Source organism: Acomys russatus, chromosome 2 (genome assembly GCF_903995435.1).
Source record: "Acomys russatus chromosome 2, mAcoRus1.1, whole genome shotgun sequence".
Taxonomy (NCBI): Eukaryota; Metazoa; Chordata; class Mammalia; order Rodentia; family Muridae; genus Acomys; species Acomys russatus.
Window position 1 is genome coordinate 10,630,504 of NC_067138.1, and position 16,460 is coordinate 10,646,963.

A 16,460-nucleotide genomic window follows, 5' to 3' on the forward strand; every position below is an offset into this window, starting at 1 on the left:
GCTTCCAGCATGTGCTCTTACATGGCTAGTGCTTTACAGTTGGTGAACAGGGCACTCCGCATGCTTGGAAGTGATTGGATATGAAGCAAGCTGCTCCCTGGAGGCTCATGGGAAGGCGGTGCCCTCAGAGCAGCAGTGTTCAGAGGTTGGGCTTCTGAGACGTGACTGGGTCTCGAGGCTCTCTGGATTCATCGTTAGTCTACTCATGGATTCATAAGTTGATGGCCTTATTAAAAAGTAGTGAAATTTAGGAGGCGGGGCCAACCTGGGGGAAGCCGACTATGGGGAATGCACCCTAGAAAGACACTTTTTCCTTGGCCCCATCCTGGCTAGCTCTCTGCTTCCTGGCTGCTGTGAGGCAGGCAACCTCCCCTCCTATAGGCTGTCACTGCCAGGATGTTCTGTTCTGCCTCACCTCAGGCCTGCAATAATGGGGCCCTGCTAGCCACGGACTTCTGAAACCAGACACAAAATAAGTCTTTTCTCCTTTTAATAATTCCTCTTGGGTGTTTGTCACCCAAGTGACAAATCCTGATAAATGCATGTTTTATTTCCACGCGGGCCTCACACCAACCCATTAGAGGAATGATAACCCCATCTCTTTAGGAAAGGAACAGCAAATCCCAGGGCTCAGAGCCTTGTCAGCATCACAGTTGCCATCTTTCGCTATGATCCTGATGCCTGTGTGGCCTCAACTGTACATCCTTGGTACTACCCAGATTTTTCCCTTTTATATTAACCCCCCAAAATCTTCCATCAGTTGCCTTAACTTTGGAGAATCACAGAGATTAGCAAGTATTATCACCTGTGTTACTTTTTATGATGTGGACTGGTCATCTGAACACCAAGCTTGGTAAACAATGGCATAGGCTATGTCCTTTGAGTAGCCTACCAATAAATAGTTTGTAAACGAGCATTTGATTCAAATAATAGTAATCATCTTTTCGTTCATGATGCTGAGAGAGAAAGTTCCAGAGAAGTAAAGTTTTGTTCCTAGGCAGACTTCATGAAATTTCCTGGTGCTTAATGTAGAATGTTGGTACCTGGTCTAGAAATATTGTCCATACTTCTTCATAAGAAGTGGTTGTTGGGGGCTGGAGAGATGGCTCAGTGGTTAAGAGCACTGTCTGCTCTTCCAAAGGACCCAGGTTCAGTTCCTAGTACCCACATGGCAGCTCACAACTGTCTGTAATTCCAGTTCCAGGGGATCTGACACCCTCACATCAGTGCACATAAAATTAAATAAATTATTATTTAAAAAAAAAAAAAAAAGAATTGTTGTTGAAGGCTGGAGATGGCTGGCTGAGGAAAACACGAGGACTTAAGTTTGAGCCCCCAGAGCTGGCTGACAGCACTATAACCCCAGCGCTAAGCACAGGGCGACAGGAGAAGACAGGCAGATCCCAAAACTTGCTGGCAGCTAGCCAGGCTAGCCTTTCTGTGGGCTCCAGGTTCAATAGAGAGAACTCATCTCAGAAATTAGGATGGAAAGCACAGGAAAAGAGGAAGACCTTTCACATCAACCTCTGTCCCTCTCACACTCATATACGTGTGTACACACTGAGACACATGAACACAGGGACTCACTTAACCACAAACCATGCACACACACATAGAGACACACTAATAAATAAATAACTGGTAATTGTTTTACTAATTCTTACCTTACCATAATTCTGGAGCCCACAAATCTGCAGTTAATGTACCCCAGCACCATATTTCTACTGTAACTCTAGGGCAGGACTCTCCATGCCGTCCCAGCTTCTTGATCTGAAGGAAGACAGCAGAGAAACATAGTCTAAATGCACTGCCTATAAGTCATAGAACTATAATACTGAAGGCTTATTTTCCAGAAGTTTTGATGCAGCATACACAGCCGTAACCTTCGCCTCCTACCAACGTCATCACAGAGATGAACCGCACCAGTTGGAGTAGGACAAATGGAGGGCACGGCTTCCCCTGAGTCACAGAGCCTCAGTCTGCTCCCTGCAAGGGCCTGCTCCTACGCCAGTGGGCTCTCCTTGCAGCTTCCCTCTCAGACAGCACGGAAGGCCTGAAGAAATGGCCTGTCAAGTCCCGGGCTGCTCTGGGTAGGAGGTTCATTTTGCCACAGTGCACCTTACTGATTTCTTTCTTTACTGGCTTTATATAATTTTTTCTTACCTTTGCTACTTCTTAACTAAAAGAGAGTTGCCATAGTAACACCTGTTGATGGCATTTGCAGAAGGAAGAAAAGTGAATGAAATGCAGAAGGAAGCTGCTGCTATTCCCCCCCCCCCCTGGGATCAAGGGATGCTTTCATTCTTTCTAATCTTGTGTGTGACACCTGTGTTGGCCTTTTTAAAACATCTATTTTATTGGGTTCTTATATCTACCACCCTTGTCCACCCCAATCCTTTCTGACACCCCAACACCAGGTAGGAGAAGCAGAAGGTTAGTGGGGAGAGGGGATGTTGAGATCTTTTTAGACCGATTCCTGCTGACTGGGGGCATTGAATTCCTTGGGGCAAGTTCCATCTTCATCTTGTCAGGGTCTCTCCAGTTTTCTTCTTTTTTTTTTTTTTTAAACACATTTTTATTGAAAAATAAAATAATTCATATTACATCTCATTTTCTATCCCATCCCATGCATCTTCCCATTCCTCCCTCCCTCCCACTTTCACCCCAATCCCCCTTCCCTATGACTGTGACCAAGGGGGGCCTCCTCCCCGTGAATATGGTGCTAGGGTATCAAGTCTCTTCTTGGTAGTCCGCTATCCTTCCTCCGAGTGCCATTGGCCCTCCCTAACAAAGGGACATGGCCAAATATGGGGCACCAGAGATCATGTGAAAGTCATTCCCCAGTCTCCACTTAACTGTGGAGAATGTTCTGTCCCTTGGCTAGATCTGGGTAGGGGTTTGATGGTGACTGCACGTATTGTCCTTGGTTGGTGCCTTAGATCAAGCAGAACCCCTGGGCTCAGATCCACCCATCATAATGTTCCTCTTGTAGGTTTCTAGGGCCCTTTGGATCCATCTATTTCCCTATCCCCTATATTTTTCTCACCTAGAGTCTCAATAGGATGTCCTCCCCTCTGTCCCACTTTCCTGGTAATGGAGCTTGGAACTAAACAGAGAATTCTCAACAGAGGAATATCAAATGGCTGAGAAACACTTAAAGAAATGCTCAACCTCCTTAGTCATCAGGGAAATGCAATTCAAAACAATTCTGAGATTCCATCTTACACCCAACAGAATGGCTAAGATCAAAAATTCAAGTGACACCACATGCTGGCGAGGATGTGGGGAGAGAGGAACACTCCTTCATTGCTGGTGGGAATGCAAACTAGTACAGCCACTTTGGAAATCTATCTGGTGCTATCTCAGAAAACTGGGAATAGGGCTTCCTCAAGATCCAGCTATTCCACTCCTTGGAATATACCCAGAAAATGCTCCAGCACACAACAAGAAAATTTGCTCAACCATGTTCATAGCAGCCTTATTCATAATAGCCAGATCATGGAAACAGCCCAAGTGTCCCTCAGTCAAAGAATGGATAAAGAAACTGTGGTACATATACACTATGGAATACTATTCAGCTATTAAAAACAAGGAATTTCCAAAATTTGTGGACAAATAGATTGAACTAGAAATAATCATAATGAGTGAGCTAACCCAGAAGCAGAGAGACTCAAATGGTATATACTCACTTATAACTGGACACTAGCCCAAGGGGCAGGTCCCATGAAAGTCATCACTTTTCAGTTTTCTTCTTGCCTCTTTTCTCGACCACTTGACAAGCCAGCAGCAGCAGCAGCAGCAGCAGCAGCAGCAGCTAGAACCACCCAGAGGAACAGCTGTACTTCCTCTCTTAGGGCTCCAACCTTTTTATACCCTTTCTAGAGTCCCCAGGGTTAAACCATGCTAGGCAGGCCGGATCACGGCCCTGCCAGAGCACGCACGAGGCAACTAGTCTGCTGCTGTGGACAGTCTGAAGCAGTCCCATATCCCACACCTGAGACTAAAACAAAACCATGCTTAGATGGCATAACTGGTTGTTTTTTTTTTTGTTGTTGTTTTTTGTTTTTTTTAAGACACCAAAATTCTCACTATAGAGATGTTTTCTTCATGTTGGCTGAAACTGTTCTTCACTGTTAACATTGTACATGCTAAGCTGCAACTGTGTCACCCTCTGGAGTGTTTGTGGTCTGCTGGTTCTGCTGACTATAACACAACTCATTTCTTTATCCAAGCAAGTTCAAAGCTCTTTTGTTTTTGTTTTTTTTTTTTTTACATAGTTTTGTTAGGTTTTTCATTCTGTAAATGACCTGTTCAGCTCTTTAGTCCACTTACTTATTGGGCTGATTTTTCATGTGTTTGGTTTGTTGTTGTTGTTGTTGTTGGGGGGGGTGTCTTTGTTTTATTTTTTGAGACAGGGTTTCTCTGTGTAGCTTCAGCTTTCCTAGAGCTCACTATGTAGGCGAGGCTGACCTCAACCTCAGAGATCTGTCTGCCTCTGCCTCCTGAGTGCTGGAGAGTCTAAGCATGAACACTCTGGGGACTTTTCTGAAACGAGACAGAAAACAGACTGAGAGGAATCATTCATAGATAGATAGATAGATAGATAGATAGATAGATAGATAGATAGACAGACAGACAGACGACAGACAGACAGACAGACAGACAGACAGAGAGACAGATAGCAACCACTCACTGACCACGTACAAGGCCTAGGTTCATTCCCCAATATCAAAATGAACAAACACACGCTGATCTAACATGGCAATCTTACTACATTATGTTCTAATAAAGTAAAAGCAATTCTCAAATTCGAGCCAGCCAAAAAGCTTGTGGGGTCCTTTTGCAACTATCTCGCAATTATAATTACAGAATTTTCTCTTTCATTCTACTGCATGTTGTTTCATAATTAGTCCTGCAAGTTACTCCTGAAAATGATGGTTAAGAGTGCCAGCTCCAGCCGGGCAGTGGTGGTGCACGCCTTTTATCCTAACACTTAGGCAGAGGCAGGAGGAGCTCTGTGAGTTTGAGGCCAGGCTGGTCTACAGAGAGAGTTGCAGGACAGCTAGAGCTGTTACACAGAGAAACCTTGTCTTGAAAAACAAAAACAAAAACAAAACAAAAAAGAGTGCAAGCTCCACCTTTGAAACGGTATAATGAATATATGAACTTGTCTATTCTTTCCATGTTCCTTTGAATTTCTATACTTAAGAAATGGCAGTAACTAGGTGGGTGCGGGAGCCTTGGGGTGAGATCTATAATGCCTTCAGCATCACCTGCCTCACCCTCCTCTCTCTTCCTCAAAGGCAGGATGCGATGGGAGGAAATGTTCCTGGTTTCCGAGGGCTGCCATAACAACGTGGCACAGAGAGTGTGGCTTGAGCGAAGACAATAGCTTGTGTCGCCTCTCAAAGCTGAGGCTAAGATCCAGGTGTCAGCAAGGCATGCTGCTTCAGTGGCTCCAAGCAAGTTTCTCCCAGTGTGCATGCCTCTCTACTCGCCCCTGCCCCATGTATGTGTGTGTGCGTGTGCGTGTGTGTATTTGCATGTGTACACTTTTACATAGAAAATACAACCCCCTAATGGTCTCAGAAAAGTATCAGGTAAGTTTGTGCAGTTGATGTACATAGTTCAGCAGTGTGAGTGTGCCACCCCGCCCCCAGAGGTATAGTTTTCTCTTCAGTCCTTCTCCACATACCATGTTATAACACAGCCAGGGTGCACTGAGCTCTCACTACTTTTTGCACGGTTCTGTTGGAATCCTTGAGTACACATTGGTTCATGCATTGTCTACCTTCAGATGAATTTCCTTGTCGTCCTCTGAGATACTAAGCATGACACTGTACTGGGTGTCTCAGAATTGCTGAGTTCAACTTAGGTTATGAAGTAATTGTTTCCCATCAGAGAACAGCTAGGACGCCCTGCATGCGGTAGCATCTTATAGAATAAGCCCTCTATGTTTATGATGCCGATGACAGCCTAGTATGATGTCTGCAAGAAATGCAGAAAGCATGTGATTGCAATGGCCGTGTGTGTGTGTGTGTGTGTGTGTGTGTGTGTGTGTGTGTGTGCACATGTGTGTGTGTGTGTGTGCATGCATGCACTCACATGCACATGTGCTCAGGTGTGTCATTGTGTATACAGCTCTCCCTTGTATCTGACTGGGTTGCTTAGAGCACATACACTCACAAGTACCCAAATTCACAGGTGCTTATCCCTCAGATAAAATAGCATGGTATTTGAATGAAACTTTGCACATCCTCCAGGATCCTTTACATCTTCTCTAGATATAACGCCCAGTGGACCTCCAGGGCTCTGTAAGTAAGTTACACTGCGTTGTTTAGAGGATGATAGCAAGGAAAAGGTCTGCTCAGTAACACTTCAGTTGTTGAATGTTCTAGCATTTTGTTTTCATTCAACATCTGGTTGAAAGCATGCATAGAGAGAGAGAGGGAGAGAGAGAGAGAGAGGGGGGGGGGGGGAGAGGGAGAGGGAGAGGGAGAGAGAGAGATCCTAGGAAATCTTGATTAGCTCATGGCGGTGCTGGTGCCTTCCCTATGCTCACTTCTGTATAGTCCGTGTCTATTCAGATTGGCATGGTTCTCAGAACCTACTCTGGGTCAGGAAGCTGAGTTTACTGGAAATTGTGCTTTTGTCTTATTTTGCCTGAAAAACTCAATTTGATTTGTCTAAAGAATTTTCCTTTTACCAATATGTGTGTGTGTGTGTGTGTGTGTGTGTGTTACACATTTATAAAGATGGGGATAGATATGTGTGCAAATATGGGGGCAAAAAATATAGTTACTTTATGGTCCATTTACAAAATGTCAGTCAACCCCACTCCTATTCACATGACCTTCTGGAACTCAGACACTTTACCAGACCAGTCTGAAGATGTGGAGGCCTACCAGCATACCAGCAGAAGCCACATGCATTATCTCTTGTAAACCCCCGCCCCCTATATACACACACAGAGAGCCCTGCCTAGGCCCGTGCAGCACGGCCCATTCTGTGGCTCCACAAGAGCAGGCAGCTTGGCACCTGCTGTCCCAGGATGCCTTGCACTGGAACTTTGCATGGAGATACTCGTGGCATTGACAGTCTCACAGGTATGCTGTCCTGATTCCCAGCTCCATGCACTTAGACCACTTCTCAGAAGTGCCTGCCTTACCCACATACCGCCCCCCACTTCATACAACACTGTACTTTCACCAGCCCCTGGGTGATCTAGAGACACACCCTTGGGTGTGACAACAGAAATAGAGACATTATTTCTTTTTTGAGATTTTGTTGTTGTTGTTTTTTGGTTGGTTGGTTTTGTTTGGTTTTTCAAGACAGTGTTTCTCAGTGTAGTCTTGGCTGTCCTGGAACTCTCTCTGTACACCAGGTTGGGCTCGAACTCACAGAGATCCGCCTGCCTCAGCCTCCCAAGTGCTAGGATGAAAGGTGTGCGGCACCACGCCTGTCTAAGAAGTTATGTCTCATCAGGACACATCTTAGAGCTGTCCTGGGCTGTGATAGATGGGCCGGCATTCTAGGCGGCTTGTCTGGATGATGCCTGTCACAGTGAGACATTCAAGCCAAAGCTAGACGCTTGTAAGAGCAGCAAAATCCAGAGCAAAAATCTGTTTCTGTAATATACAGAGTAGGAGAGACTGACAAACAAGAAAGATAATAAAACTGAGAGGTGAGCCAAGTGAGGGAATGAAGGAGCGACTTTCCCGTTGCTTGTGTTACTATTCCTTGTGAATTTGCATTGTCTAAAAGAGTATTCTTTTAATTTTGGCTTGGGAGTCAGGCCTTATTTTGTAGCCCAGACTGGCTTTGAACTCTCCATCCTCCTTCCTCAGCCTCCTGTGTGCTTACCTTAAGAATGTTCTTAAATATTTCTTCTGCTTTCTGTGTGTAAACTAGTCATGAGCAGAATCACTTTGTGTATCTTCTGTTCTCTTAAGCAGCACGTAACCTCTGAGACCAGTGTTTTCATGCTGGCTCAGTGCCACTTGCTCTCTGTTCAGATGCCTCAGGAGCACGCTGTAGAACTTCCCCTATCTGCTCACATTTGCATATAACATGTAATAATTTGCATATTATAGTCTAGTCTATGCTTTACCAGCCCTGAAGTCTGTTTTCTTGTTATGCGCTTTATCATGATCATTATTTCTCTTCCAGTGTCAAGATTGCAAGGGATTCATCACCAGACCTTTCTTATGAAACATGCTTACTTACAGATGCGGTTTTAATTGTGTCATCTTGAGCCTCTTTCCAAGTAACACGATTATAAATAGAAAGCTTGTGATTATGAAATTCCAATTGTTTATGACTCCACATTGGTATTAGACCTGTCTTCCCTAGTTCCTGGAGACTGTAGATAGTGTGAGAATATGTATTTAAGGGTTCTTATCACCAACTCCCTGAAATTCAAGAAATCAGATTATTCTTGGAGAGATTATTTTATTCACTGAATCTTTAAGAGGATTTTCAGAGAAGACTATTTTTCCAGTGTCATCTTTATAATCTTTTTGATGATATTTTAAAAAAAAAAACTGACATCTTATCATCGCGGTGGTCTCCGCAGTGCCTTTCTCAGTTGAGAGTTATTCTTTCTTGCCTCTTCCATTTATCTGTTTGCAACAGGAAAATAAAACACAGAAAACCCTGCCTCTTAATGGACTGTCGCTCTGCAGACATCAGAGATTTCAGCTGAGATGATGGCATGAGAGTAACTGCCAGGGAAGCTGAGCTAGTGGCCAGCAGGGCTGGGGGAGGAGAGTGGGAACAGAAGAGCTCAGCTCCTTCCATGCCAGCAGGCTGCGACAAGAATCCTGAAATACAGGAGTAGGGCATTAGTTGCTCCGCACTGCACAGTCCTTGGCAGCCTGCTACTTTGTCTGTAGCTGCCACTGTGTTCTGAGCCACTAAACACAGTTAAGGCTGTGTGTCACATGGTCGCTGGAAAGGAATGAATATTGAAATGTAATGGACAGAAATGTCTGCTCTTTGCGGGGTCTCTATTTTATTATTACTTTGTTAAACCCATCACGGAATGCCAATAACCTAGTGGGAAGTAGCATGCATTAGCTTATGGATTTTTTTTTTTTTTTACCAAAAGTCTATCAAATTGCTGACATTTATCATTTTGACAAATGGGGATGTGTATAATTAACTGGATTAATAGCTGATTTAGTAGGCGTGTCCCAGGGGAGCTGATTAATAAATTGCTATCTTCCTGGAGAAAAGCTCTCGGGATTTCTCCTAATCCTTGGTCAACATTAGGCCTCGCCTGGGTGGAACTCCATAGCGCTGCTTTAAGCCATGAAAGATGGCTACCTAGCAAATGGCAGATAGTGCAGGAATCAGGGACACCCTGACCTGTAATTCTGTACCCCAAAGCTGAGAAGCAGAAGTGCTACAGAAACTGCGTGAGCAGCCTCTCCCAGCTTCGGTTGCGAAAGACTCAGGAAAAAGAGATGGGGCTTAGCCACGGCAGGTTGGAAGGAAATGCACGCTTGCCTTCGCTGTCTATGGCAGGATAATGTAGCTGATAAGAAAGCTGTCGTGACCTTTGGTTTTCTGTATTACAAACAGTACGCATGGTAACACAAATGAGGGTTTCGTACCACTCTTGACCAGCCACATCCAGTGGAGAACTGCCTCCAAACCACTAGGGAGGGGGGCAGAAAACAGAAGTGTTCGCCTCGGGAAGTCTCTTCTTGCCTTATCTCTTCCCTCGTCACTTTTTCTCTCACACCCACCATCTTGCCTTCCCCAAAACTGAATTGGTTGTGACTAATGCATTTAGGCTGTGTCAGTGTGCCCCACTGGCAGAGTGCACCCCTTACCAGTCACCTGTTCCTCATCCTCAATGGAGGCTGGCTCAGTACTGACGGAGTTTGTTTATTTGATTATAATTGCCCAGGCTGAGGGGATACTGTCATGGTCTGATGGCTGGGATGACTTTCACTGCTGGGGCAGGTCTCATAACATAGGTAACACAGTCCCCAAAATTAAACTGTTCCGTTGTTTTGGGTAGCTTTAGGCAGGGCAAGCTTTCATCTCCTCCTTGTTTGAATCTTCTTATCAGTGTTCAGAACCTGTTGCCATCCACTAAAAAACTTTCAGTAGAACAGGTGTCAAAAAGTGATGCTGGTCTTCTCATTCCCCTGGCTTTGTAGATACAGACACAGAGGAACAGAGGCGTGAGCAGAGAGCTGGCTTCAGGAGGCCTGAAATTCCACAAGATAGATGGAAATATTGAGTTGAAAGTATAGGCTTGGTTTGAGTCAATCTTTGTTTGCAGTGTGCACATGTACAGATAGTCACTCACATGAAAGGAGCCCCGGAGGGCCACTAAGTCGATGAGGAGTCTACTCAGGGCAGCTCACACGGAGCGGAACTAGGTGCTCTGCTTGGTTTAGCACAAGCCTGCTGGTGCAGTGGGAGTTATACTGGGGCTTGCCACAGTTCTGTAAGAGTGACCTGGAAAATATTACAGTGGCTACATCTTTTGGAATATCCTTTCTTTCTTGTAGTAAGAACTTCACCGAGCTATAACTTTGCATGTCATACAAGCCATCCACTTAAAGGCTGCAGTGTAATGGATTTTAGTACACAGCAGCACAAGCATCCTTTGTAGAGCGTTTTCATCGCCCCTTCACCAGCTTCTCTACCTCCTCTTCCCCAGCTCTAAGCAGTCACTCTTTCTCTTTGCATCCGGCTTTCTTTAGTTGACCATTTTTTGGGCATTTCTCGTCAATGGGATCCCATCATACATAGAGTCACTGGCTTCTTTCCCTTACCATGTGTTCAAAGTACATCCATGTTAAACCTATGTCAATGTGAGAACCCATTCTGTATGTGACTAATACTCTGTATCTGTTTACTATTTTTGTTTCTGTCCACCAGTTGATGGACATGTGGGTTACTTCTGGGTTTGCTTCTCTTTGTGCCTACTTAGGCGTAGAACTGTTGGATGGGGGGGGGTAGTTCAATGGTTAGCATGTCCGGAGAGTTTCTAGACCATTTGGCAAGTGGATGATCACCTCGCACTCTGGGCCGAGGTTCCTATTTCTTCTCATCCCACCAGCACACATTACTCTTAGTGGGACGGTGTGAAGTGGTATCTCGTTCTGGTTTATACTTGCATTTCTCTGACGATGACGTTGGCCATCTGTGAACCTACTGGCCCTTTAATCAGTTCTTTTGGAGAAATGCCTGTTCGTTCATACGCTTCACTCATTTGGGATTTGGACATCTGATTGGTTTTCAGGGGATTTTTATATATTCTAGCTGCAATTCCTTTACCGGGTGGTTTGCACCCATTTCTCCTCTTCTTTGGTATGTCATTCTTCTTACCATGGTGTTTTTAATATGTGCATCTCTTTAAAAAAAATAATGTATTTATTTGTATTTTATATACACGGGTGTTTCTCCTGCATGTGTGTCTGTGTGAGGGTGTTGGATCCCCTGGAGCAGGAGCTACAGACAGCTGTGAGCTGCCATGTGTGTGCTGGGAATTGAACCTGGGTCCTCTGGAAGAGCAACCACTGCTCTTAATAGCTGAGCCATCTCTCCAGTCCACATCTTATTATTTTATATTTTATTGATTGCATACGTGTCATCATATCAGTGGCTTCCCTGGCTAGATCTGAGCTCATGGAAATTTACCTGTGTTTTCTTTTTAGTAGTTGGAAATTTACCTGTGTTTTCTTTTTAGTAGTTTCTGGAGGTTTTGCCACTAATAGTCATCATTTCAGCTAACTTTAATATGGTGTGAGCTCAGAATTACCTTTCTTCTTGTGTGTGTGGCTACTACTTCCTGTCCCAGCACTGTTTGCCAAAGTGACCATTCTTTCTCCAAAGTCTTGGCACCTCAGTTAAAAGGCAATTGACCATGTAAATGAATGAATGTAAACATATGAGTTTACTCGCATGGGTGGTAAAATTTACCCCATTTAATCCGTCTGTCTGTTTGCCTTCATGGGAATTACCACACTATCTCAATCACCCTGTTTCCCCGGAATATTTTTTAACTCATGCTCTAGCTGTTTTGTTTGCTTGTTTGTTTTTTTTTATTTTTTTCGGGACAGGGTTTCTCTGTCCTGGACTTACTTCTTGTAGACCAGGCTAGCCTCGGACTCACAGAGATCTGCCTGCTTCTGCCTCCCAGGGTGCTGGGATTGCAGCAGGCCTGTGCCACCGCACCCAGCTGTTCTAGCTGTTTTGACAGTGCAAAAGGAAACGCCACTTCAGATTGCTCAGTTTTTAGGTCACGCTCTTCACTCACATCCAGTAATAGAAAATGAATATTGATTTTATTTGAATGTGCAGGTGATACCAGGGGTGAAGCCGAGACCCTTGAATGTGCTGTAAAGAGTACTCTACCGTACACTGCATCCGCAGCCCTGAAATACTGTTTCTAATAAGCTGTTGGTCCTGGGTGATTAAATCCTGTTTGTGTTCTGAGCCTGGGCAGTGGCATGGGGAAGCCAACAGCTTTGCAGTTAGAACTTGCATCTGAATACATCTGAATGCAGGAGCTGGGGAGGAGGCCTGACCTGAAAGCTAATAAATCACAGAACGGTGTCTCTGCAATTAGCTCAGGCCAGGGAAGCCTGGTCCTCCCACTCTGTGTGACTGACAGAGAGACCAGGAGTTGGGATGGAGGAAGGCCACCCATGGTTGTGTGTCCTCTTCTGATACTTTTAGATTTATTTTAGGAACAAGAAAATAACAATGTAGCTGAGTGCATTGGCAAACGAAAGACAGCCTTTCCTCACTTGAAGACTGGCAGGGAAAGAATAGCTGTATCTTAATGTAATATAAATAATGTGCTGATTCTGCAGCAGAGGAAAGCAACGCTCGGAAATTATGATATATCCAAAAGAATGGAAATATAAATCTGGGCGTGGCTCCTGTCCTACTCACAATTGAATGTTAAAATGAAACAGAATTTGCACCTCAGTCTGCTAAAATAATCGAGAAGTTCTGGTCTTAGGCAACAGCTAGATATTCACTAGAACATGAATAAACTCTTCATTATTTACCCCATTGCACTCCTCTCCTCCCGCTGTCACATGCTCCATCCTGATGTCTTGTGTAAAGAATTCAGGGGCTACAGAGGCAATGCATTAGTGAGACTACTTGTTGCGTGCCGGCCATGGCAGTGCACCCTTTTCATCCTGGCACTCAGGGAGGCAGACGCAGGTGCATCTCTGTGAGTTCGAGGCCAACCTGGTCTATAGAGTGAGTTCCGGGATAGCTAGACTGTTACACAGAGAAGCCCTGTCTCAAAATACGAGGGACGGAAGGAGGGAGGGAGGGAGGAGGGAGGACACTAGAGGACCCAAGTCTCTCTTGTGTCTCAAACTTCCTGGAACTCCAGCTCTGGAGGTCCTAATACTTCTTCCAGCCTCACTGGCACACACACAAACACACACACACACAAATATTTTTAAAACAATGCTAAATATTAGGTACAGAAGAGATTTGTTAAAGGATGAGAAATGCAACAGAGAGGAAAGCAAGGTGGAAGGGCTGGCCGGTGGCAGCACGTGGGCTCTGATGAATCAGGGAAGGCTGAGGGCATCTTCCCTGTAGTTGCCTACATTTCTGAGAATCACTCTCCTTTCCATAGTGGGGTGATGATAGAATGATAAAAATCCGCATGTTGGGTCCTGATGCTCACACTCCACCACCACAGCTTCCTTTCCATCAGAATATGTCAGAGTTGAGTCACAGCTTACCTTGCCAAGAAAGCATGAATGTTCTTTTCATATAAATAATGACTTTTTAAAATCTCAAATATAGGTTAACTCTACTAAAGTAACAAACAGATCTATCTGTCACAAACTAGAAAGACTTTGATGAGTCTTTCTTGTAAATTGATTTATATTTGATCAAATACTAACGTGGCTGTCGTTTCAGAGGAAAGAGATTTGTATGTATTCAGGGCTGTCAGTACTTTGCTGGTTTAGAAGTTCAAACTGTGGCCTCTTTAGAAAGGAATGTAAACCTCAGTGCCTGGTAACCCGGCCAGCGTTTGTTACAGTAAGCCGGCAAGTGTCCTTCCCAGCCGTCCACATGCGTTCCCTGCCCCCAACATCCTTTCTTTCTTTTTTTGGTTACAGGCCAAGAAAGAAAAGAGAATCTTAGCATAACAACGCTCGAACGGAGCACATTACAGAACTTAGAAATACTTTTTTTGGACAACCTGTTCTCCAAGGTATTATTGTAGGAAGAAGGGAGCACATAGTTAGCGTCTTCAGATGGCAGTGGGACAGCACAGAGGTTTGATTGTCTGATCTAGTGCAGACTAGGACTGTGTGAATGAATGAAGGGGGTGGGGGGGGGGACAAAGGGGGGCTGTGTCGTCTTCTTGCTGCAGCCTCACCAAGCGAACACCATCTTACCCTGGGAGATCAGGAGCCTGGTCAGCAAGTGCGTGGGAAAAGAGGGAGGGAAGAGGGCCCTGTGTTCAGACTGAAAATAGCATTCATTCCTTTATAATGAAAGGGATGAGTGGTTCTAATTGAAGGTCAAATAAAGCACATGTCCTGTATGTGTCATAAGGGGGTCCTGGACCATTATGCTTTGCACTAAGACTTAACAAGTAAGGAAAAATTCTAAGAAATCTCTGTTCTTTTCTGAAAAATGCACACTAAGTATGCCTTTCACTGGTTCATGCAAAACTCTTTATAAATGTCTTGTTTTGGAAGGTGATGGCCTTGAGACCCAAGGTGAGTGGGCCAGCCTCTCCTTGCATATCCAAAGGGCTAGCTCCAGGCTCTTCCTTTATGAATGAGCTCCACTGGCACTGACTTAGCGGAAGCTTTAGAGCCATTCTCACTTCGTCACTCATGACTCAGCCCCTGGTATCTTAACACAAACTGCCATGTCCTTTCTGTGAAGTTCCTCCTGTGCTCTTTAGTTTGTAGCAAGAAGCTATCTTCACTAAGCCCTGGGATTTTTTTTTTTTTTTTTTTTTTATGTTACGAAGCACTTCCTTTTATCTTACAAAAAATGTCTGTGTACTCATATCTACAGCGATGAAACAATATACAACCAGACCGAAAATCTACTTGTCAACTTTCTCTGATCAGATAATATATGGTTGGCATTAGTCTGCCCTCGGTGTTCTGGAAAGCAGCTTCAGATTGGCAAGGGAAGAGCCGGGTTCTGTCCTCACCCTCCCTGGCCGGTCTCCGCTGAAGGGCTGGGGGGGGCGGGGGGGCTGTACAGTAGAAGAGAATTCTGTGACACCATTCATTCCCTTCCCTGACAGAGGCGACATTGTTTGCTCACTGTAATAGTCTTGGCAGGAATCACTGCTGTGCATACAGAATGGAAAAATAGCAGAGCAGTGGGAACCCACAGAATTCTGAGAAACACATCAGCTTAGGGATTTTTTTAAAAATACATTTTAATAGCTTCTCATTACCAAGATGCAAGTTATAATTTGGGGAAAACGTTCTCCTTGGTTGCTTTCTTCGCACTGCATTATGCATGCATTACATAAAAGGTCCTTATGAGAGCGGGGTGCCCATCTGAGTACTGGAGCATCAAGAATTTCAGTGCTAGAAATTCAGAAAGACTCCCTGTGAGTACCAGGCAGCCTCTCATGCTGCTTCCTGTACATTTGCACTCATATCATTGCCAGTGATGCTAACTCGGAGCTCGTGGAAACAATTATGTGCTACCTAAGTAAGAGAAAAAGCATATTTGTGTTATGCAGAGAGTAATTAGTGCACGGCAAGGGGCACAGAGAGAGCACCACCCACAGTGCTCAAAGCCGTAAAGACACCAACTTCAGAAGGAGTCTCTGCAATCTTGCCTGGAGACTGACTGCAGGGGCAAAAATATAAACTTGAGCCGAGGCCAGACCCAAGTTTAAAGCTTGACCTCAAGTGTGCAAGTAGATTCTCCGTCACTCCCCAGCCTTGCCTTATATATGGACGAATAACCCCTTTGAATATTTCCCAACTACTGCATTTCGTAAATTACCAGATTTCTAAATGTACCGTTCTAAGAGTCATGTCGCTGAGCTATTGTGCACACTCCAGGGCTTTTGAGATCACCTATGTATAAAAGATTCATCTTAAATAGCTACGGCCCATCTTTTACTTGACCACTGGTAATAGGATTCATGCAAATCATTTGTTTTGCTGTGTTTAAGCTTTCACTTTTTTTGTTGATAATCTTTTTAGAGATATATTTGTGGTTTTTTTTTCTATATCATATATTTTTCTTTCTTTCTTTTTCTTCTTTTTTGTGGTTATACTGTATAGAAGGAAGGCAGGCGCTGAAGCTCGGTAGTAGCATATGTGCCTCATGTGCAGGGGGACCTTTGTTCAATTCTGACAATTACAAACCACAATAATAAATCTAATGATGATGAATGCGCTTAGACAGAAAATAGAGGAGTCATTAACATAACAGTGCTTGGGACCCAATAACAAAGAAAC

The 16,460-nt window shown here is 44.4% G+C and overlaps 1 protein-coding gene across 1 annotated transcript in view; it reads left to right on the top strand.

Annotated features, from left to right (window-relative positions):
- Positions 1-16,460, top strand: part of Pag1 (phosphoprotein membrane anchor with glycosphingolipid microdomains 1) — a 168,254-nt gene that overhangs the window by 98,167 nt on the left and 53,627 nt on the right. Inside the window, exon 3 of the mRNA XM_051158289.1 lies at positions 14,127-14,221. The gene's annotated coding sequence lies outside the window, so the exon portion shown is untranslated. The remainder of the gene's footprint in view (positions 1-14,126; positions 14,222-16,460) is intronic.